The sequence below is a fragment of the Macaca nemestrina genome, chromosome 3, assembly GCF_043159975.1.
Source record: "Macaca nemestrina isolate mMacNem1 chromosome 3, mMacNem.hap1, whole genome shotgun sequence".
NCBI classification, from domain to species: Eukaryota; Metazoa; Chordata; class Mammalia; order Primates; family Cercopithecidae; genus Macaca; species Macaca nemestrina.
In genome coordinates, this window is record NC_092127.1 from 121,541,169 (window position 1) to 121,564,689 (window position 23,521).

Sequence of the window (23,521 nt, forward strand, 5' to 3'; positions counted from 1 at the left end):
AGAGAAGCAAATGCTGAGAGATTTTGTCACCACCAGGCCTGCCCTACAAGAGCTCCTGAAGGAAGCACTAAATGTGGAAAGGAACAACTGGTACCAGCCACTGCAAAAACATGCCAAAATGTAAAGACCACTGATGCTAGGAAGAAACTGTATCAACTAACAAGCAAAATAACCAGCTAACATCATAATGACAGGATAAAGTTCACATGTAACAATATTAGCCTTAAATGTAAATGGGCTAAATGCTCTAATTAAAAGACACAGACTGGCAGATTGGATGAAGTGTCAAGACCCATCCATTTGCTGTATTCAGGAGACCCATCTCATGTGCAGAGACACAGATAGGCTCAAAATAAAAGGATGGAGGAAGATCTACCAAGCAAATGGAAAACAAAAAAGTTAGGGGTTACAATCCCAATCTCTGATAAAAACAGACTTTAAACCAACAAAGATAAAAAGACACAAAGAAGGCTATTACATAATGGTAAAGGGATCAATTCAACAAGAAGAGCTCAGTATCCTAAATATATATGCACCCAGTATAGGAGCACACAAATTCATAAAGCAAGTCCTTAGAGACTTACAAACAGACTTAGACTCCCACGCAATAATAATGGGAGGCTTTAACATGCCACTGTCAACATTAGACAGATCAATAGGACAGAAAGTTAACAAGGATAGCCAGGAATTGAACTCAACTCTGCACCAAGCAAACCTAATAGACATCTACAGAACTCTTCACTGCAAGTCAACAGAATATACATTCTTCTCAGCACCACATCACACTTATTCCAAAATTGACCACATAATTGGAAGTAAAACACTCCTCAGCAAATGTACAAGAACATAAATTATAACAAATTGTCTCTCAGACCACAGTGCAATCAAACTAGAACTCAGGATTAAGAAACTCACTCAAAACCGCTCAACTACATGGAAAGTGAACAACCTGCTCCTGAATGACTACTGAGTACGTAAGTAAATGAAAGTAGAAATAAAGACGTTCTTTGAAACCAATGAGAACAAAGATACAACATAGCAGAATCTCTGGGACACATTTAAAGCAATGTGTAGAGGGAAATTTATAGCACTAAATGCCCACAAAAGAAAGCAGGAAAGATCTAAAATTGACATTGACACCATAACATCACAATTAAAACAACAAGAGAAGAAAGAGCAAACACATTCAAAAGCTAGCAGAAGGCAAGAAATAACTAAGATCAGAGCAGAACTGGAGCAGAACTGAAGCAGGTAGAGACACAAAAAACCCTTCAAAAAATCAATGAATCCAGGAGCTGGTTCTTTGAAAAGATCAACAAAATTGATAGACAGCTAGCAAGAAAAAGAAATAAGAAAAGACAGAAGAATCAAATAGATGCAATAAAAAATGATAAAGGGGGTATTACCACCAACCCCACAGAAATACAAACTACCATCAGAGAATACTATAAACACCTCTATGCAAATAAACTAGAAAACATAGAAGAAATGGATAAATTCCTGGACACATACACTCTCCCAAGAATAAATCAGGAAGAAGTTGAATGCCTGAACAGACTAATAATAGGTTCTGAAATTGAGACCATAATTAATAGCCTACCAACCAAAAAAAGTCCAGGACCAGATGGATTTACAGCTGAATTCTACCAGAGGTACAAGGAGGAGCTGGTACCATTCCTTCTGAAACTGTTCCAATCCATAGAAAAAGAGGGAATCCTCCCTAACTCATTTTATGAGGCCAGCATCATCCTGATACCCAGCCCGTCAGAGACACAACAAAAAAAGAGAATTTTAGACCAATATCCCTGATGAGCATTGATGCAAAAATCCTCAATAAAATACTGGCAAACAAAATCCAGCAGCATATCAAAAGCTTATCCACCATAATCAAGTGGGCTTCATCTCTGGGATGCAAGGCTGGTTCAACATTCGCAAATCGATAAATGTAATCCAGCATATAAACAGAACCAAAGACAAAAGCCACATGATTATCTCAATAGATGCAGAAGAGTCCTTTGACAAAATTCAAAAGCCCTTCATGCTAAAAACTCTCAATAAATTAGGTATTGATGAAATGTATCTCAAAATAATAAAAGCTATTTATCACCAACCCACAGTCAATATCATACTGAATGGGCAAAAACTGGAAGCATTCCCCTTGAAAACTGGCACAAGACAGGGATGCCCTCTCTCACCACTCCTATTCAACATATTGTTGGAACATCTGCCCAGGGCAATCAGGTGGGAGAAAGAAATAAAGGTATTCAGTTAGGTAAAGAGGAAGTCACATTGTCCCCGTTTGTAGATGACATGATTGTATATTTAGAAAACCCCATCATCTCAACCCCAAATCTCCTTAAGCTGATAAGCAACTTCAGCAAAGTCTCAGGATACAAAATTAACATCCAAGAATCACAAGCATTCTTATACAACAATAACAGACAACCAGAGAGCCAAATCATGAATGAACTTCCATTCACAATTGCTTCAAAGAGAACAAAATACCTAGGAAACCAACTTACAAGGGATGTGAAGGACCTCTTCAAGGAGAACTACAAACCACTGCTCAGTGAAATAAAAGAGGACAAAAACAATGGAAGAACATTCCATGCTCATGGATACGAAGAATCAATATCATGAAAATGGCCATACTGCCCAAGGTAATTTATAGATTCAATGCCATCCCCATTAAGGTACCAATGACTTTCTTCACACAATCAGGAAAAACTACTTTAAAATTCATATGGAACCAAAAAAGAGCCCGCATTGCCAAGAAAATCCTAAGCAAAAAGAACAAAGCTGGAGACATCACACTACCTGACTTCAAACTATACTACAAGGCTACAGTTATAGCCTTGTATGTTACTGGTACCAAACATGTTACTGGTACCAAACAGCATGTTACTGGTACCAAAACAGAGATATAGACCAATGGAACAGAACAGAGCCCTCAGAAATAATACCACACATCTACAACCATCTGATCTTTGACATACCTCAGAAAAACAAGAAATAGGGAAAGGATTCCCTATTTAAGAAATGCTGCTGGGAAAACTGGCTAGCCATATGTAGAAAGCTGAAACTGGATCCCTTCCTTACACCTTATATAAAAATTAATTCAAGATGGATTAGAGACTTAAATGTTAGACCTAAAACCATAAACACCCTAGAAGAAAACCTAGGCAATACCATTCAGGACATAGGAATGTGCAAAGACTTCATGACTAAAACACTAAAAGCAATGGCAACAAAAGCCAAAATTGACAAATGGGATCTAATTGAACTAAAGAGCTTCTTCACAGCGAAGGAAACTACCATCAGAATGAACAAGCAACCTACAGAATGGGAGTAAATTTTTGCAATCTACTCATCTGACAAAGGGCTAATATCCAGAACCTACAAAGAACTCAAACAAATTTACAAGAAAAACCAAACAACTCCATCAAAAAGTGGGCAAAGGATATGAACAGACACTTCTGGAAAGAAGACATTTATGCAGCCAACAGACACATGAAAAAATGCTCATCATCACTCGCCATCAGAGAAATGCAAATCAAAACCACAATGAGATACCATCTCACACCAGTCAGAATGGCAATCATTAAAAAGTCAGGAAACAACAGGTGCTGGAGAGGATGTGGAGAAATAGGAACACTTTCACTCTGTTGGTGGGACTGTAAACTAGTTCAACCACTGTGGAAGACAGTGTGGCGATTCCTCAAGGATCTGGAAGCAGAAATACCATTTGACACAGCCATCCCATTACTGGGTATATACCCAAAGGATTATAAATCATGCTGCTATCAAGACACATGCACACGTATGTTTATTGTGGCACTATTCACAATAGCAAAGACTTGGAACCAACCCAAATGTCCATCAATGACAGACTGGATTAAGAAAATGTGGCACATATGTACTATGGAATACTATGCAGCCATAAAAAAGGATGATTTCATGTCCTTTGTAGGGACCTGGATGCAGGTGGAAACCATTATTCTCAGCAAACTATCACAAGAACACAAAACCAAACACCATATGTTCTCATTCGTAGGTGAGAATTGAACAATGAGAACACTTGGACATAGGAAAGGGAGCATCACACACCAGGGCCTGTTGTGGGGTGGGAGGAGGGAGGAGGGATAGCATTAGGAGATATACCTAATGTAAATGATGAGTTAATGCATGCAGTACACCAACATGGCACATGTATACATATGTAACAAACCTGCACGTTGTGCACATGTACCCTAGAACATGAAGTATAATAAAAAAATAAATAAATAAAACGTAAGCACACTGTGTTTCAAAGTTTCCTTTTTTAGTTTTGCAGTTTGTAAAAATAAAGTAAATTTCTATCTTTCATTCCTTATATTATTCTAACTTATACTCGCTCTGAATAACAATCTAAATAAAGTAAAAAACAAAAAAACATTGTGTTCAGATTACATAAAATTTAAATATCTAATGATCACTAATGCAGTGTAAAATTAACTACCAAAATCATTTTTCATACATTTCTAAAGCAATTTATTTCTTTTCTAAAATGTTAAACATTTCTGAGATACCCAAATTTATATAAATTATAATTAATATCAAAACAGTTGAACTTAAATAAATCAGAAAATTCTTATTTATAAAACAAAAAAAACTAAACCAAAATGTATTATTTTTATAAAAACAAAATTATTGGGTTAATCTGCCACTAAATGGTACTTCATAAACTAAAAAATACATGTAGTGCATTCTATATGTTATATCTAGCGTTCTATTATAAAAATTTAAAATAAACATTAATTATTTATTAGAACATGTTTCTTAGCTGCTATTTTCATCTAATGTCAGTGTGGTATGAATTCATGATTACTTCTCTTAGGACAAACTGGAACAAAAAAGAGAAGCAAGAAAATGGACGCAGCACCACCGACAAAGGATTCTTTCCTGTGCAAAAATCCATTGCACTAACACCTATCTGAAAAAAAAATGATTTGATAAAGAATTTCCTATAAATAAGTGCTTGTGCTGCTTAAGTCCTCCCTACACTTCAAAGCAGTGCTGTCTCCAGCACCAGCAGTGGCACTGCACTCAGACTTACACTCATTCAGTTGCTTTTAGGGAAGTTGAAGAAAACAAGCCTTTCCCTGAGGCTTGAACCTTGCTAATCACGAAAGTGAATGTCTAGGATGGAGGCTACAAGTGTCAGTGTTGAGACAGATGTTGAGGGACAGAAGTACCAGAAGTTCCATAAAGGCTTTTGTAGTAAATCACATTGGAATTTGTAAAACCTGGGCCCAGGACGAAGGCTTTCTTGATTGAGTCAAACTGTGTCCTGCAACTAAAACTGCATTTAATTTTCAGTAACATGCATTTTCATGGGAAAATATTTTAGAATATTTACTATAAAAATTCTGGCTAAGACACTTTTGTTTTTTTGTGGCTGAAGTCTGGTTATGTATAAACCAGTTAAAATGAGTAATATATTTTTTCTTAAATTAAATATAATAAGATATATCAAGTGTAGAGAGAGAGTGTGTTATAATTAAACAAAAAATTGAGGATTCTAAAATGAGATGTTTCTGAGTTTGTGTTTCCATGCCAGCATTTCAGGATACTTCTGTACTTTCCCCTTCAACTAGACCCTCATGCTGGACACACCTCCGTCACTGGGTTGCCTATGGAGTTCTTCTCTTATTCTCTCACTGACCTGAACTGGGTTTTTGGACTTCTTTTCTTTCCACAGGAATCCCTTTCTTCATCTTGGCTTCTGGTTCAAGTTTTCAGACAACAGATTTAATCTAATGTTTTCTTCAAGGAACCTGGGGTACAGGAGCAACAGATGCAGGAAAATCTCTTTTGGTTTAGCTCCACAGAAAAACAAGTCCTGTTTATTTTTATTGCATTGAAGCAATACATATTACTTCAAATTTCTATTATGATTTGTAAAGAGTTGCATTATAAAGACTCTTTAAAGAGTCTTCAATTTTTCTGTGATATCGAAGAATCTTTCCTATTATCTTGGCTGATTTTAGACCAGAGTCCTTGGAAACTAGTGGTGAAATGCCATGCCTCAGAAAGGAGTTAGGGCTGGGGGAAGAAAAAATGTATTTATTTAAATACACCCCCCCACACACACATATATATGAAGTTTAATTACCCTTACCTAGCAGAGTTGTTGAGAACAATAGAAGCAATGCCTGCTAAACACCTTGCATAAAGTAAGTATTTAACAATTTGTGGCTATGATTCTATGTGAATAGAAGTTTTACTTTAAGAAGCAGAATCACACTAATGAACACTAATTATTACACTGTAGTATCGTAAAGTTTAGGTTTTCTTTAACAAAGTAATATTTATAAAATATTGTGTCTAAATTGATATGGTTCCTTTCTTCTGCTGCCAACTATCAATTTCATTTTTCCAGCTTCCAATCTGTATTTTTTAATGTGACGAAAATTGAAATAAATAAATCAAAATTTTACTTTGTATAACATCTAATTAAATTGAGGTTTAAAGGAAATATCAGGTCCAGACTAAATTTATTTCATGTGGTAAGCTAACATTGATGACAGCAATGTTGAAAGCTGATGGGGAGATTCATAGTTATATATAGGTTTAGACTGAGACTGTGACAAGGAATTCACATGTCCACCATGGGCACAAAGAAAGGAAATTCTGGCAAAGTTACACTTGTCAGGGATATGACCTAAATTTACACCCCAGTGGGCTACGTGATTGGTATGGTGGAATTTGTATCAATCACAAATCTCAATGATTAAAAGCAATGCATTATTTCTTTCTTTGATACATGAAAATTGGGAGTTGGTGAGGTGTCATGACCGTCTCTGTTCAAGTTAATCAGGAACTGATGTCTCCGTGGCAGGAATAAGAGTATATTATCATGTACTTTCTCTCAAAGGCTTCTACCTAAAAATGACACGCTACTTTTTCCCTTGTATATCACTGGCTCAACTGAAAGAAATTAACTTGAAGGAGTTGGGGAGTTCATCATATACCAAAAGAGAGGAGGAAGGAGAATATGGACAAATGACTTCTAATATCTATATTATGGCATAATGGCATTCTGACATCATCGTGGCTTTTTAAATAGTTTTTTTTGAACTTTTATCAGGTAGCTGTGGTTATCAGAAGTTTGTTATGTAGAACATTTTTATATTTTATTTTTATATTTTATTAAACTGAACCATTTTTATATTTTATTGTTAAATAAAATTATTAAAAATTAAAGTAAAATTTTAGATTGATTTTTCCTTTTTCAAACTCATTAAAAAGTCAGACATGTGAAATTATTGCATCTATTTTCAGCATTTCAGCAAGTATAGGAAAAATAATACCTTCATACCCAGAAAATAACTATTAGTATTAGTGTATTTTTTTCTAATTGCCACTTCTTCTATAATATGTTTCAATAACAATAATCTATTTCAATTGTCTTATTTTTTTTCATTTAGATTAAGATTGGAACTGCCAAAAGGATAGTTAAATGAATTTATCTTACAAAAGAAAAAATAAAATAATGTTTGGAATTCATAGCAGTAGAAGGAAAAGCATTTTGTTCTTACATAGTTTTAAATAGTGTATGATTTCTCCAATCAAACTTCAAGAGAAAATCAAAGTTATATTAACTTATAATTATATAATCTAATATAATGTTTTATAGAATATTTAATTTTATAAACCTGAAGATTTCTTTTCTGCTTTGAAACCAGAAGAAGGGAGTTAATAATATATTAAACGTACACAGGAAATGGTACTTCTAGTAAATATAGGGAGGTCACAGAAATAAAAATTACTTTTGTATTTGACTTTTTGCTGTTTTGAATCTCAATGTGTCTTTCTGTGTGTTAGTGGGGGATGAGGAACATGGAAAGATTGACTTATCATCAAAAACAAGATTTCTTAATAATTTCGTATGTTGTGTATTACCATAGTAAATAACAGATGGATTTGGGCATTTTAATTATTGAATATTACCAACTTTTGAATACTGTATATATCGTTAGATAATGATATGTTTCTGGACTCTTTCATAGATGATTGGCAGATAAACTGAAAGTGACTACAATGAGCTACTCAATTTTTCATTCAGGATTTTTGACCTGTCCAGATCCATTGTAATTGTGAATGAACAGTAATTATGCAAGCAAAAGTATTTTAAACCATTTGTGTGATAGGTGTTTTTTTTTCTTTTTCCTTTCTTAGAAAATCAGAAATATTTAGATAAAATATATTTTATCTTCTGACAATATGAGATAGATACTTGGTGAATCAGGATATAGGAAACCAGAAGTAAAGCAGATTGAAATTAACAATTATCTTCTGAATGTCTGTGTGCCCCCAAAATTCCTATGTTGAAACCTAATCCTCAATGAGGTGGTATTACAAGGTGGGCCTTTAGGAGGTCCTGAGGGTGGGGACCTCATTAATGAAATTTGTTTTCATATGAGGGGCTGAAGAGACCAGGGTGCTTTCCTTTCATCATGTGAGAACACAGAGAAAAGGTGGCTATTTACGAACCAAGAAGCAGGTGCAGTGCTCGCCAGACACCAAACCTGCTGGTACTTTGGTCTTAGACTTCCCAACCTCTAGAATTATGAGAAATAAATTTCTGTTTTTCATAAGCTACCTACTTTGTGGTATTGTGTTATAGTAGTCCAAATAGACTAAGACACTAACCCAATATGAATCAACCTGTAGGCATCTCTGCTGTATAATATAAAAGTTATTAAGATATACTGGGGTCATTTGTGGCATTACTTAATTGCATAAAAAATTGTCTTCTTCTCATTTGATAACTACACAGTGCCATTAAACATATTTGCTTTAGACAAAAATTAATAATTTTTATGTGCAGAGTTCTTTATATTGTCACATCATTTACTCTTCATTGTAAATGTCCCTGCAAAGTAGTTGTCAATATACCTAATTATAATGATGAATAGTAAATTACTTAGAGAGCTTACATGGCTTTCTTAGAACCTTCAAGCTAGTCATCATAGATTTAGATTAAATTATTGGACTACAAAACATGTTCTCTTTCTACTATACCCTACTAAATATTTGGTAGATTAGGCTAAAGAAAAACAAATTAAAGAATTTAAAAAGAATTTTTCTTGTTACTCTGAGTAAATGGAATGCATTTCTTATTTTAACATTGTGGTTAAAACATTGTGAATATATTTCTATTTTCTTATAATTATTCAGACAGATTTTATATTCCAATAATGTTCACAATATCTCCTATCCCACATGTTCTTCTATCAACATGACTTAAACACTTTTCTCATTGACAGGTAGGGTCTAGCTTTCCTCCTATTGAATCTGGGAGGGGTTGTGACTTTGAAAAAAGTGATGCTATGTCATTTCCACATTTAAGTCAGAAAAGGCAATACAGCTTCCACTTGATTATCAGGAGATGCTTGCTCTTGGAATCTGGCCAATAAACACTTTCTGGATAAGCCAAGTCATGGGAAGGAGCCAGGCCCACAACACCTGCTAAGCTCCCAGCTGAGAGCCAGCCCCAACTTGCCAGCCACATCAAGGAGCCACTTTGGAAGTGATTCTTCCAGCCTCTAGTTTAGCCACAGTGACTGACACTTTTTAGACAAGAGACAATTGTCATTTTTGATCTCTGCTGATATTGAATATTTGTGAGAAGAATAAATTATTGTTGTTTCTGACACTAAGCTATGGGATGATTTGTTATGCAGCCACAGATAAGAAGTTATCTAAGGTACAATTTTCTCTAGGAAAGGTTTAACAATTTCTATATTTAGGGTAAAACAACAGAATTATTTAATGAGTATTTATAAGGACTTTTTATTTCCTTGCACTCATAACTATTCATCTAGGATGGGACTGCCTTTTGCCTAAACTACTGTAAAATAAAATATATCTAACAGTGGATCATTACCTCATTACCTCATTAAAAGCAACTCTCTTATTGAGGAAGAACACATTTTAAAAGACACCATTTTCATAAGAGAAATGTTTTTAAACCTCTGGTTTGGCAGGAAAATTCAAAGTTTAAAAGCATTGGTTGTATTTGTGAAGCACTTTTTATATTAATTGTTAGAGAATGTCAAAGTCCCTTGTGGTACACAAGGCAAAACAAGCTGATTAAGAGGCTTAGTATTATTTTTTAAATTACTTAATTGCCATTTAATGAAATAGGGAGCTCCAACTTCCACGCTACCTAATAAAATGGTTACCCTGCAAGGAATGAATTGCTGGTTGCATTGACCTTGCAGAGCAAGCTGCGTTTAGAAAAGCCACATAATACATTTCCACAATGATGGTATAGGGACTGAAAGCCATATTACTGGAAATGTGCATGTTAGCATTTATATCCCTTTTATAATTGCTGAAATAATGGCCAACATACATTAAGAAATGTCTGGGTATTCCACTGGGTGCTCTGACTGCAGTCAAACCACACATATGAACACCTCTTAATTGCCAAAGTAATTTCTAAAGAACTGAAAACACAATTCATTTGCTTTTCCACCCTGCCCTCGGGAACCTGCAATTTTGCTTCATTACAACCACTCAACCTTTAGCCCTCATCCACTTCAAAAAGGTTTGCAGTGTTTTATGTACAATAAACCAGCATCCTTATGCAGCCATGCACAATTCCATTATATTTGCTAGCACCTCTACTTTTAAGTTTAGAATTAGCTAAGGTCAAAGACAAAAATTTAGCTATATCAATGCATGTTTGTAAGATGTGCCTACCTGAAATACAAGTGTGTCCCCTTTCACTCAGCAAGACAACTGCATATTTGGGAAGGAAGACTAAGTTACCATCTGTTTTGTTTACTGCTTCATCTCATGGCACTAATTAACTGGATAAGAAAAAGGAAATTGAGGAATGCACACGGTATTTCAGATTTCCTATAACTGCTCCCAAACACTAATTTGTATGGTAAATTTACTATATCTACACACACATGCACTACCATGTATATATGTAGCTATACATGCATATACACACACATATATGCAAACCATTAGTAAATTATTAGTGTGTGTATACAGTTTTCCATCATATAACAATTATATACAAATCTGCTTGTAATCAGTTTTTATATCCTTTTTTATGTTCACCTTATATTTACTTTCTTTCTTCACTTGTCTTACATTATCCACATTGTTTCCTTTTTGCTTTTGTCTTGTAGCCTAGTATGTCACTGTCTAAACCACCTCCTACCTGTATATATTATGTGTCTTACCTGTTGGTGACTGATCAAAATTAACTCCCCTATTCTCAGATTCCAGTACCAGATTTTCCTGTCCTTATCCACTCTTAGTTCATGAACTTCAGGTGAAGATGACGGTCTCTACAGCTGGCTTCCCACTTTAGCTTGTTCAGTCAATGCAATCCATTGTCATAACCACTGTGATTGCCTTGGGTTGAGTTTGTGACATACAGTTGGCCAGTGAAAAGAATCTGGAAAAGCTTGTAGCCCTTCTAGGAAAGATATATTCACTTTCTAAAAATGTGTTAAGCTGGTTGTATATTAGTCTTGAATACCTTATGGTATTTCATATATTCATATATTCATATGTTTCATAGCCTGAGATAAGCATGACTAAGAATGAATGCAAAGAGAGATGAAAACAGAGTTTTGATAGTGTACTTAAACATTTGGATCCAACATACTTTAGGTTACACAGGTTTCAGTTATATAAGGCAACAATATCCCTTGCCTCCTCTACCCCACGGTATTCTTGAGTCAGTTGGATTTCTCTTACTTGCAATGAAAACAAATTGTAAGTATAAAATTCTTGATTATTTCCTATTTCTACATTTATGTACCTTTGGATTTCTATTTGTTGTCTAAAGTATCCTTCTTCAACCAATGTTCTATTTTATTTTGTTCAGGCTACTTCACTTTTTCTCTTTTCTTTCAAGTTTATGTGGCATTACCTCCCCCATTTCCTTTAGTCTTCTGTCCGTTACTCTGTTACTAGCTCTATTGTTATTATTATTTTTTATCTGCTGTAGCTGGATCCGATAAAAATTGTTTTTTCTCTAAGATATACTTTCTGATTTATGAGCAAGGTATACAGCTTTAGTAAACTTGGCATGTTTAGAGAAATTCTAGCCACAAAACAGAGAAACGCTGTTTTCCTTAAACCATTTAAGGGTAAGGGAAGTCATTGCTTTCTATCTCCTGTGACATTTTCCTTCAGTATCATTATCTCTTGATTTTAGCAACTAGCCCATTTCAGAAGTAGTGAAGTCCAAAATCCTATGGAACCAACAAATTATTCTCAAATATATAGGTAAATTCAATATAATTAGAAATTTATTAAGTATATAATAATAATTCATAATAAACAAAGAATACAATTGTATTTCATAGATGACATACATGAAATATAGAGGACCTAGAGTAATAATATATAATGTGTGGTATTTCTTACATTAGATTGTATCTGTTCACATTCAAAACTCTTAAAAATATTATTTCAAAATGTCAATGAAAGTGAACTATATTTATAAAATTAAATCAAGTGTAAAATAAAGGATGATAGATAAATGGCAATAGACATGTCATCATGTCTGTGATTATCTCTGACAATCAAAATTCATTATCCTTCAAATAGTAATTGACCTTCTTTTTCTTTTGATTTTTGGCCCAAAACATTAATTTATATTCAGAGAGTGCTTACAAATATAAAAATAATCATGGCTGATACTGAAAAGTTTCACAGATCTGGGTGATATCCAAAATTCCGAATGATTTTTGAGGGTTATCCAATTGCAGTAGATCAAGAAAGTACAATTTGACAAACCTTTCAGAGCTTATTGTTATGACGTGGGGAGTAAATGTTGAATATGACATAATCCTATTCCTTAGCTAGAGTCTATTGCAGGAGAATATTAATCTACATATTGGCATGCAATGGGATTGGCAAAAGTTGTTTTGGGAAGACAAGACTAAAGATATCTCACTATTTCTGATGAAGCTAATGAAAGACGCCACAGAAAGAAATTATGTTTAAATAAGAGCAAGGTGATATATCAAATAACGGGGTGGAGGTAATCTATTTCAAGTACATGAACAAGAATATTCAAATAAATGAAAATCTAAGGGCATACTGACAAAGTCTCTTTGATAAAACTTAGGCAGGCTCCTCTGAGCCCTCTTTTCAAGTAGGCATAAAATAAATAAATAAGTTGTGGTATTACCAAGGATGAAATATTATTTAGTATGATGTGAATGAATCTTCGGTACATTATACTGAGCAAAGCAAAGCCAATACCAAGTGTTACATATTGTGTGATTCCGCTTATATAAGTTCAAAAATGTTATGAACAATTTTATAGTGATAGCAATCAGAATACAGGTCATGTGGAGTGGACATTGACTGGAAGTGGGCTATAGGGGATGTCCTAGACCGACTAAAATATTCTGTATATTGACTGAGTTTATGAAAACATTTACATTGGTAAAATTTATTAAATTTTAAATTTAGAATTTGTATATTTAACTGTTTTACTCAATTGAAAATTTAACCAAAAAGGAAATGCAATTAAAATCACACAAAATGTTATAAACAATCAGATATTTACAAAGTGTGAGAAAAATAAAGACATTTTAACACTTGCAAGATGTCAAAAATGTATTTGCATACACCCTTTTTATGAAGCTTCTTGAAGTTGTGCTCTATCAATTAAGGGAATATTTCAATACATACTAAGACACAGAATACAGAAAACTGAGACTACAACTCAGATATTAAGTATAGTGAATCCCCAAGGTTACGATAAAAAAGATTCCAGGTCAAAAAGCATGCATCAATATTAGAGAACAGGCAATTCAAATTAGTTGGGTTTACAGTCTTCTAAAGAAATTTCTTCAGGCAAATCAAATGGTAACACCATCAGTAGGAGAGCTAGGAGACTCCAATTACAGAAAATATAATTGACCAAAGGTCCCAGCAGCAGTGTTCAGAAATCTGTAGTTGGATTTACAATTGGGTCACTCAGGACATTACTTATTTTTAATATTTTTAAAAAGTATACAGCGGGAATGTATACTAATTATAACTAGATAGCTCAGTGAATAATCACAAAGTGAACACACTCATCTTATTGATACCATAGTCAAATGCCCCAGCCTCTGCACAATCCCAATATCCTCTCTCCTCTCAAAGTTAACCATTTAACTTCTAACACCATAGTGACTTTTTTACTGTCTTCGAATATCATATAAATAGAATATAGCATTATATTCTGCTTGGTTATGCTGGCTACATTAATAGTGTTTTTTTCTATTCTCTGGAAGAGTTTAAGACAGTTATTTTTTTACTTCCTTAAATGTGGAGAAGTAAGTGGAGAAGACATCTGGCTTGCAGCAGGATGAAGTTTCAAGTATCCAGGAAGCTTGCTCGATCAAGTAGATCAAATATCGTTTGTTTCCTTTCTTCTTTTCCCTGTTTCACTTCCTCACTCTCCAAAGAGCCTTTTCTGGGATCATCATTCAAATTAACTCTTTGCACTTGAGAACTTGACTCAGAGTCGATTTTTGTGGGAACACACACCAAGGCAATTTTAGTGGATGTTGTTTGTTCTACCTTCATATGTTCTTGCATTCCATCCCCTGGTTCTCTGCCTTCCTCCTCTAACCATTGTATGTATTGTTTGTTTGTTTGTTTCTATGTCTACACCTGTTTTTCTCCTCAGGGGACTTCCTTGGGCTATTAAGCATGTTTTTCTGGAAGTGTCTTAATAAATCATTTACATAGAAATCTTCTCTCACTGCTTGCTTCAAGGCCTAAGACAGCAATCTTCTCCATATTTCCCCTACTCAATCATCTCTTCCGCTATTTATTATAACTATTACTTGTGTGTTTTTAACTAAGTATTCCAAGTTATATAATTTCTCTGATAGCACAGGAAAATAATAATCCATACAAGGTTTTTCAGAATGAATTTTTTTGGTTGTTTATTTTCCATCTTGATATGGGACATTCAATCTTTACTTGTGTAGTATTTTTGCATAAAACTTAGTTTAATTCCTTTCTATTTAATATTCATTTTTAAAGAGAGCCCATTGTAGATTAATTTATCATACATAGGGTGAGAAAGTAGTTAAGAAAATGAAATGGGGCAGTTAAGCACTCCAGTTTACAAGTTTGACTTAGAAAATGTCATTCCTGGCCGGGCGCGGTGGCTCAAGCCTGTAATCCCAGCACTTTGGGAGGCGGAGACGGGCGGATCACGAGGTCAGGAGATCGAGACCATCCTGGCTAACACAATGAAACCCGGTCTCTACTAAAAATACAAAAAAATTAGCCGGGCGAGGTGGCGGGTGCCTGTAGTCCCAGCTACTCGGGAGGCTGAGGCAGGAGAATGGCGTAAACCCGGGAGGCGGAGCTTGCAGTGAGCCGAGATCGCGCCACTGCACTCCAGCCTGGGCGACAGAGCGAGACTCCGTCTCAAAAAAAAAAAAAAAAAAAAGAAAATGTCATTCCTGAATCAGGTAGTCATCTTCGAAATGCTTTTACGTGGCTTAACATTAGGATTTAAATAGTTGTTATCCGACTTGCAGAAATGTTCTGTAGGCAAGACATTCTCTTTTTTCATATGTTTTCACGTCTATTGTCAAAACCTGCAAAACCGATTTCTTTTCCTCCTTCCATATTTCTTGCCTTTCAAAGAATATATAAGATTTTTTTTCCTTAACTGAGATCAATATTTTTAAAAATGATTAAATATGAGAACAACATCACCTTTATTTATTTATTTAAGATCGAGTCTTGCTCTCTCACCAGGCTGGAGTGCAGTGCTGTGATCTTGGCTTACTGCAACCTCCGCCTCCTAGGTTCAAGCGATTCTCCTGCCTGAGCCTCCCAAGTAGCTGGGACTACAAATGCGTGCCACCACACTCAGTTAATTTTTGTATTTTTGGAGACTGGGTTTCACCACGTTGGCCAGGATGGTCTCCATCTCTTGACCTCATGATCCGCCCACCTCGGCCTCCCAAAGTTCTGGGATTACAGGCATGAGTCACCACACCCGGCCCATTATCTCTATTTAAAGAATAATTTAAATTCTGTTTAATCTTATGTAAATGTCAAGTTTAGAATCATAAAGTAACTCCTAGTGTTCTCCATTTTTCATATTCTCTGATTTAGATAAAATTTTAAAATGAAACCTTACTTTGGTCATCAGCTAAAACTGGATTATCATTCTTTGTTTTTTAAAAAATGATAGGATAATTTTAAATTAGCCAGTCGTGGTGGCGGGCTCCTGCGGTCCCAGCTACTACCCAGGCTGAGGCAGGAGAATGGCGTGAACCCGGTAGGCGGAGCTTGCAGTGAGCCAAGATCCGGCCACTGCACTCCAGACTGGGTGACAGAGTGAGACTACCTCTTAAATATATATATATATATATATATATAAATAATTTTTAGGTCTCTCTTTATGATTTATAAAATTCAACTTTATAAAAATATGTTAGTGAAGCAAAAGCTAAGTTAGAGCTATGAAGTTTCTCTACTTTTATGAAGTTACAGTTTAAAAGTTAAACAAATGTGATTTTTTAAATAAATTTTATGAGAAGCTCAAGACTTAGACAATTATAAATTTCTAAGTGTTTGGGAAAAAAACTTAATTTCCACTAACTTACTTAAATGCACTCTATGGAAGTTTATTCAAATGGGAAATTCAGAGAAATATATTACACAAAGACATAGCTTGAGGTGACTTAGAATAATGACAATAAATTATCATTAAACTCTATAACACCTGAATTAATAGCAAAGCAGTGATAGTTCTAAGGTAGTCTATTTAATTCTAAATGCCACTTTTTAAAATGCCTACTTCTATAAGACTTCTTTCAAACATAGAATTTGTTCAAAGGAACATAAGTAGTAGTTGGTCCAACCAATCGATACTACAAATGACAAATTGGAGCAGGAAAGGCCCAATCTTGTTCGTTGTCATACAATATATAATTTCCAGGGCTAAATTTAGAGTCCACATTTGAGATTACATACACAGCTTTATTCTTTTATTACAAAAATAGGTTTATTTGGAAGTCTTGCTATGTTGTTCCTGATTTTTCAGTCTATAAAAATTATAGCATTGAAATTTGGATTAAAATACATGTAAATCTAATGAACAAGCATTTTTGGACATTTTAAACGTACACAGGCATTTCTGAGAAAAAAAATAGTGAAAATAATTTAAATCAGTTTTTTTGTTTGTTTGTTTGTTTGTTTGTTTTTTGGAGTAACTCTGTGACTTAGGCCAGGAAATCTGACATGAAGAAATAATAAATAAGTGACCTTTGCTTCTGCCTATAATTTATCAGATTTCAATCAACCTCTTCTCATTATTTTGAGTAGAAGTATAATCAAATTAAAGAAAAAAAAACAAACAAAAACTATGTTGTCAACAATTATGTTAACATCCGGTACTAGATTTTGGGTTACGTATTCATATCTGATGTTAAGGATGGAAAATTACTTGCATCTCTCATAGCATCTGTTGTAAAAAGTTATTTGCCAAATTCCAAATTATTTGCAAGAAGGCAATAAGGAAATTCCAATTTACATAAATAATTATGCATACGTTGTTCCTGAAGTATAATACTAGAATGTGAAGAAAGAGAAAAAAGGTTTTTTTTTTCGGTGGTTTGTTTGTTTTTGAGTCTCGTTCTACTGGCCAGGCTGGAGTGCAGAGACACAACCTCAGCTCACTGCAACCTCCGTCCCCCAGGGCTCAAGTAATTCTTCTGCCTCAGCCTCCTGAGTAGCTGGGATTACAGGCACGCACCATGCCTGGCTAATTTTTGTATTTTTCTTAAAGATGTGGTTTCACCATGTTGGCCAGTCTGGTCTCGTACTCCTGACCTCAGGTAATCCGCCCTCCTCGGACTCCCAAAGTGCTAGGATTACAGGTGTGAGCCACCACGCCCCACCAAAAAAAGTGTTTTTTAAAAAGCAAATTACACATGGGAAATACCGTTCCAAGCTTTTAGTTGTTTTAGCGTAAGAATTAGTAAAGGAAAAAAGGTATGAAATTTTATTGTTGTTATGATGTTTTTTTAATGCCCATTGAGGGCTCCTGAAGCAAATTCAGGCCTCAGATAGGCTGGGCATTAGCAATTACTTAGCATTTCATCCAATTATCCTTCTCCAAATCTAGATTCACTGATAGAGAAAGGTGATCTCAGTTGAAGCATAATTTCATCAGATTTTGTTCTCAATTTGAACCTAAGAAAATGGTATAATATTCTAAGGAAAAAGATTTTACATCAGTCATATATATATAATAGTAAGAATCTAATCAAATAGTAACAAGAATCTTGCTATCAAATAGTAACAAGAATAAAAATAAATTATCACTTTTTTTTAACTTTTATACTATTACTTGAGACATCTAAGAAAAAGTAGACTTTTTTTTAGGCGAGGAAGTGGTGGGTGGTTGGAGAAGTGAATTAAAAAGAAAAAAAAAAGAAAAACAAGAGAAAACTACATTGCTCTGGATGACAAAGGGACAGCAGTGGCCAGAGGGGTTTTTAATGCAATGATATATGTGAATGTTTTTAGTCACTTTAAATTATGTCCAGCATAAGAAAGAAATGGCAAAGCTATTGACTACCAAATTCGTCAATTTTGGACGAGTTTGAGAAACAATATTTCTGAATGCTCTAAGAATTCTTAAGGAGAAAGAATCGGCTGCATCTAGTCAGTGTTGAAACGCTGTTTACTGTTGTAACACTATAGTAAACAGTATTTTAAAAAGCTATATTTCAACAGATGTCAAATTCTTGCTCCCATTATAAGAATAAACCGATTTTGAAGTCCAATTATAGATACTGTTGGAGAACTTCTGGGTGCCGCCTAATTCTGAGCCTCAACATCCCATTTCTTTAGGATTCAATTCCTGCTTTGTTTGGTTTTTCAGTGCCTTTTTTCTCAGAACACATTTGTGGCTGGGATGTAGCTATTCTCATAGTATTCCAGAGCATAAGGATTTCAGAGAGTGCCTCAGGGTTGGAAGTATGGAGAGGTGCCATGCTTGGAACTTCAGAATGTCCAAACCCTACTTCATTTATTACAAATTTACTTAATTAATTCTATATGTTAGGAACTATTCTAGAAAGTACATTCATTCAAAACAGTTGCACTTTTAAATTTTGTAGTTTCACTACTTAAAAATATTTTCAAAATCTTTGTGAGAGTACAAAATGCTAGTATTTCAAATTAATAAGAAAAAGAGCAGAGATTTTTGTGATTTATGCAGTTTCACAAAGCAAATAATGACATTGTTTGTTGAGTTATTCATATGTGCCTAACATTGTACTGGGTACTTTAGATGGGATAATTCTTTTCATCTTCTCAATGAATGAATTGGGTTAGTACAATTATTATTCCCATTATAAATATGAGGAAAAGCAGCACGTCTATTAAGTGATGTATCCAGGCTTTGCGTTCTGGGATTTGCCTCCACCTCCTTCAGAACAGCCTTTACAATTGTATTAGAAACTCTGACTCCTGATGCAGAGACATTTTTATGGTCACCAACTTTTCCTACTGTAATTATGTTTGTGCATTAGAAATATTCCCAAAGTTTATTTCTCAAAAATTAAATTATTCATTAAATTATTTACATATCCTTGCTTGAGTAAATATTTATTGCCTAAATGTCACTATCAGCAGAGACTCACTGTTTCTTCTTAAATCATTCTGCAAATGATTGGACGAATCTTCTGCAAGTTAAGAGACTTCAATCTTCATGCGTAATTTTGTTACAGATGAACTATAGCTGAATTTAATAAAACATTTTTGACATGTTAAGTTATTAAATCTTCCTTGGAAATGCTTAAATTGATTTTCACATGATCCCTATTTCATAGACTAGAGGAGACTGAATGGTATTGAAATATGAATATGTATAAATACATATAGTATTGATTTCTCTTTATTGGATTCCATCAAAATATATTTAACAACAATTTTTGTAAAGTAAATTAAGTTTCCAAATGAATTCCATGGTAAAATTAGAGACACAGTCTTTTGGAATAATGTTTCCAAAAGAGCAAGTGAAAAATAGTTATTTCAAAAAGTAATTTTTATTAGAGACATTTCATGGCATAATCACACCTACTGGGGATGTATTAGTATCCTTCGAGACATGTGTAACAAAGACTCTGAGCTCCCAGAACATGCCTTTCTTTTCCTTCTGTCTGTGTTCAATTTAGTAGAGCCTGGTACCAATAGATGTCAGTTAATCCTCTGTAGAAGATATGCTTTACTGATAAAATCACAAAATTATATCTGAGATAAAGGTAAATATTAGTAGGGAAATATATGTAGAGGAGATAAAAAGGTTTAGTGTCCAAATGTTTGCTTAATTTGATAAAGGAAACATTTTAGTTTATATCTTCAAATATGCACACATTTAATAGTTCACTTATCTCTAGTTTTAAAGGGAAAGAAGCTATTAACACAGGTGGATTTTTGAGATATTTAAAATGTAATTTATAGAACTATGTAACAAACCCAGATAAGAATTACAGTAACAGGATTAAGAGAGTTCATATAACTCAGTTTGTTAAATTAAGATTACACCCATTTTATTTTGTTCAATGACAGGATTACACTTTATAAAAACATTTAGAGATAAGAGCTCATCAAAGTGATAATGTTTGGAGTGAGAAAAAAACCTGAAAACCATTCGCATTTTAAGAATAACAAAAAAAGAGAGAAGGTACTGATACCTGTTTTCAAATAAGCAAATGCCCATCACATAAAACAAACAAACCAACAAACAAAAAAGACTATAAATGTTGGCCAAGTCCTAAGAGTTGAAAGTATAGTAGATATTTTCTCAGTTTATGAAGCAATTTTCTAATGATTTTAATTGCTCCTAAATGAATCCTTGTGTTACACGTTTGTTTAACCAGAGGATAGAACACATATGGTTTTTTTTTGTTTGTTTGTTTTTGTTTTTGTTTTTGTTTTTTATCACAGACCATCTTCCTTTAGAGAAACTCTATACTACTTTTTAGTAAGTTTTGTTTTCAAGTAGGGATATATATTACAGAAAATTTAGAAAGCATGAAAGTTTAAATAATACATAAATCTAACATGAGTTTCAGGACACAAATAATAAAGAAATCTTTACTGATACCCAGAGTCGAAGATGATGGTGACTGAAATCGCTCAAAATGCTAAAGAAAACTTAGTAGGCTGGAGAAGTTTCCTGGAGACTTGATGTATAAGGAAGGGATAAATATACCAAAAATAGCTGAGAGAGTGTGCAAGGCAGAAGAAGCAGAATAAGTAAAGATATGAGAGATAAACACATGGAGAATTGAGGGAGTGCATAGTACGAGGAAGATCAAAATGTGAGACAAATCCAAACGTTGAAGAGTTTGGTTCCTGGCTAAAGTACATACCTATGGATGGTTTTTGATACTCAACCAATGGCAATTAAAAAGGCCTTACCTGCCAGGCCTGATGAGAAAAGCTGCCCTCTCCACACCTGACTTGGGGCATAGCCAGTATATTGAAGTCTCTGAGGTGAGTTGCAGTCAAGGTTTCAGGTTGGGCCTGGCGCAGTGACTCACACCTGTAGTCACAGCACTTTGGGAGATTGGGGTGGGAGGATCACTTGAAGCCAGGAGTTCGGGACCGGCTTAAGTAACATAGTGAGACCTGGTCTGCAAAAACAAATAAACATATAAAAATTAGCCATGTGCTGCGGCACATGCCTCCTAGCTACTTGGGAAGTACTGAATAACTGTAGGCAATTATAACACGATAGTATTTGTGTACTTAAAAGTATTCGAACATAGAAAAGGTACAGTAAAAATACAATATAAAAGATAAAAAATGGTACACAGGTACAGAGCACTCACCATGAATGGAGCTTGCAGGACTGGAGGTTATTCCGGGTGAGTCAGTGAGTGAAGAATTTGGAGGCCTAAGATGTTATTGTACACTACTATAGGCTTTATCAATACTGTATTCTTAGGCTTCACTTTACTTATTAAAAATATTCTTTCTTCAATAATAAATTAATCTTAGCTTACTATACCATTATTTCATAAACTTTTAAATTTGTTTAACTTTTCTGATTCATTTGTAATAACACAGCTTAAAACACAAACACATTGTACAGCAGTACAAAAGTAATCTTTCCTTACATTCTTATTCTATAATTTGTTTCTATCTTTAAAGATTTAGTTTTGCTTTTTCCCTTTTAAACTTTTTTGTTAAAACTGAAGACACAAATTTTCTATCTTTAAAGATTTAGTTTTGTTTTTTACCTTTTAAATTTTCTTGTTAAAACTGAAGACACAAACACACGCATTAACTGAGGCCTACACAGTGTCAGGATCACAGTATCACTGTCTTCCACCCTCCCTATCTTGACCCACTGGAGGGACATCAGGTGCAGTAACTGATGTGGAGCTATCATCTCCTATGATAACAATGCCTTCTTCTGGAATGCCCGCGAAAGATCAGCCTGAGACTGTTTTACTGTGACTTCTTTTTTTTTTCTAAGTAGAAGTACAACTCTAAAAATAACAATTAAGATCATAGTATAGTAAATACATAAGCCAATAACATAGTCATTTATTATCATTATCAGGTATCATAATTGTGTGTACTATATTTTCACATGATTCACAGTAGTTTTGTTTATACCAGCATCACCACAAACATGAGTAATGTGTTGTGCTAAAATTTTACTACAGCGAGAATGTCACTAGGTGATAGGAATTTTTAAGGTTTATTATAATCTTATAAGACCACCATCATGGTCTGTCATTTACCAAAATGTCACTATGTGGTGCATGACTGTACTATCACATCACAGTCAATAATTGAAATCTTGACTGTTACTTTCATTTTGCCTTGTTATATTGTTTGCCTACTATGACACCTGGCAGCTCAGCTATCTCTAGCTGAGTTTGTCAGCTCCTGACAAAAGGAAGGAACTTGTGAGAGTAAATTTTAGGTGTCAGGTAGACTGGATTACAGGATATCCAGAGAGTTGATAAAGCATTATTTCTGAGTATGCCTGTGAGGGTATCAGTGGCCTGAGTAAGGAAGATCTGCCCTCACCCAATGGGAGCAGGTGTCATCCAATCAGCTGAGTGCCTGGATACAATAAAAAGGCAGAGGAAATGTGAAATAGTTTGCTCTCTGTCTTCTGGAGCTGGGATACCATTTTCTCTTCCCTTGGATATTAGAACTCAAGGTTCTCCAGACTTCGAATTCTGGAACTTGCACTAGCAATCTCTCAGGTTCTCAGGCCTCTGACCTCATACTGAGAGTTATTCTGTAGGCTCCGTTGGTTCTGATGCCTTTGGACTTTAATAGTTACACCACCAGTTTCACCGCAAGTTTCTCCAGCTTGCAGATGGCCTATTGTGGAACTTTTCAGCCTTTGTAATCAGATGAGTCAATTCCCCTAATAAATCTTCTGTCTATCATCTGTCTATCTATCTATTCATCTCTTGTTTCT

General features: G+C 34.5%; 1 long non-coding RNA gene across 2 annotated transcripts in view; it reads right to left on the reverse strand.

The window, feature by feature from the left end:
- Positions 1-23,226, reverse strand: part of LOC139362386 (uncharacterized) — a 44,965-nt gene extending 21,739 nt beyond the window's left edge. Inside the window, exons 1-2 of one of the 2 annotated variants that reach the window (XR_011621203.1) lie at positions 23,119-23,226; positions 21,493-21,702 (exon numbers count right to left, since the gene is read on the reverse strand). This is a non-coding gene — a long non-coding RNA (uncharacterized lncRNA). Of the gene's footprint in view, positions 1-21,492; positions 21,708-23,118 lie in introns of both variants that reach the window. The other variant, XR_011621204.1, reaches the window with a different exon arrangement.
- Positions 23,227-23,521: the final 295 nt, after the last annotated feature.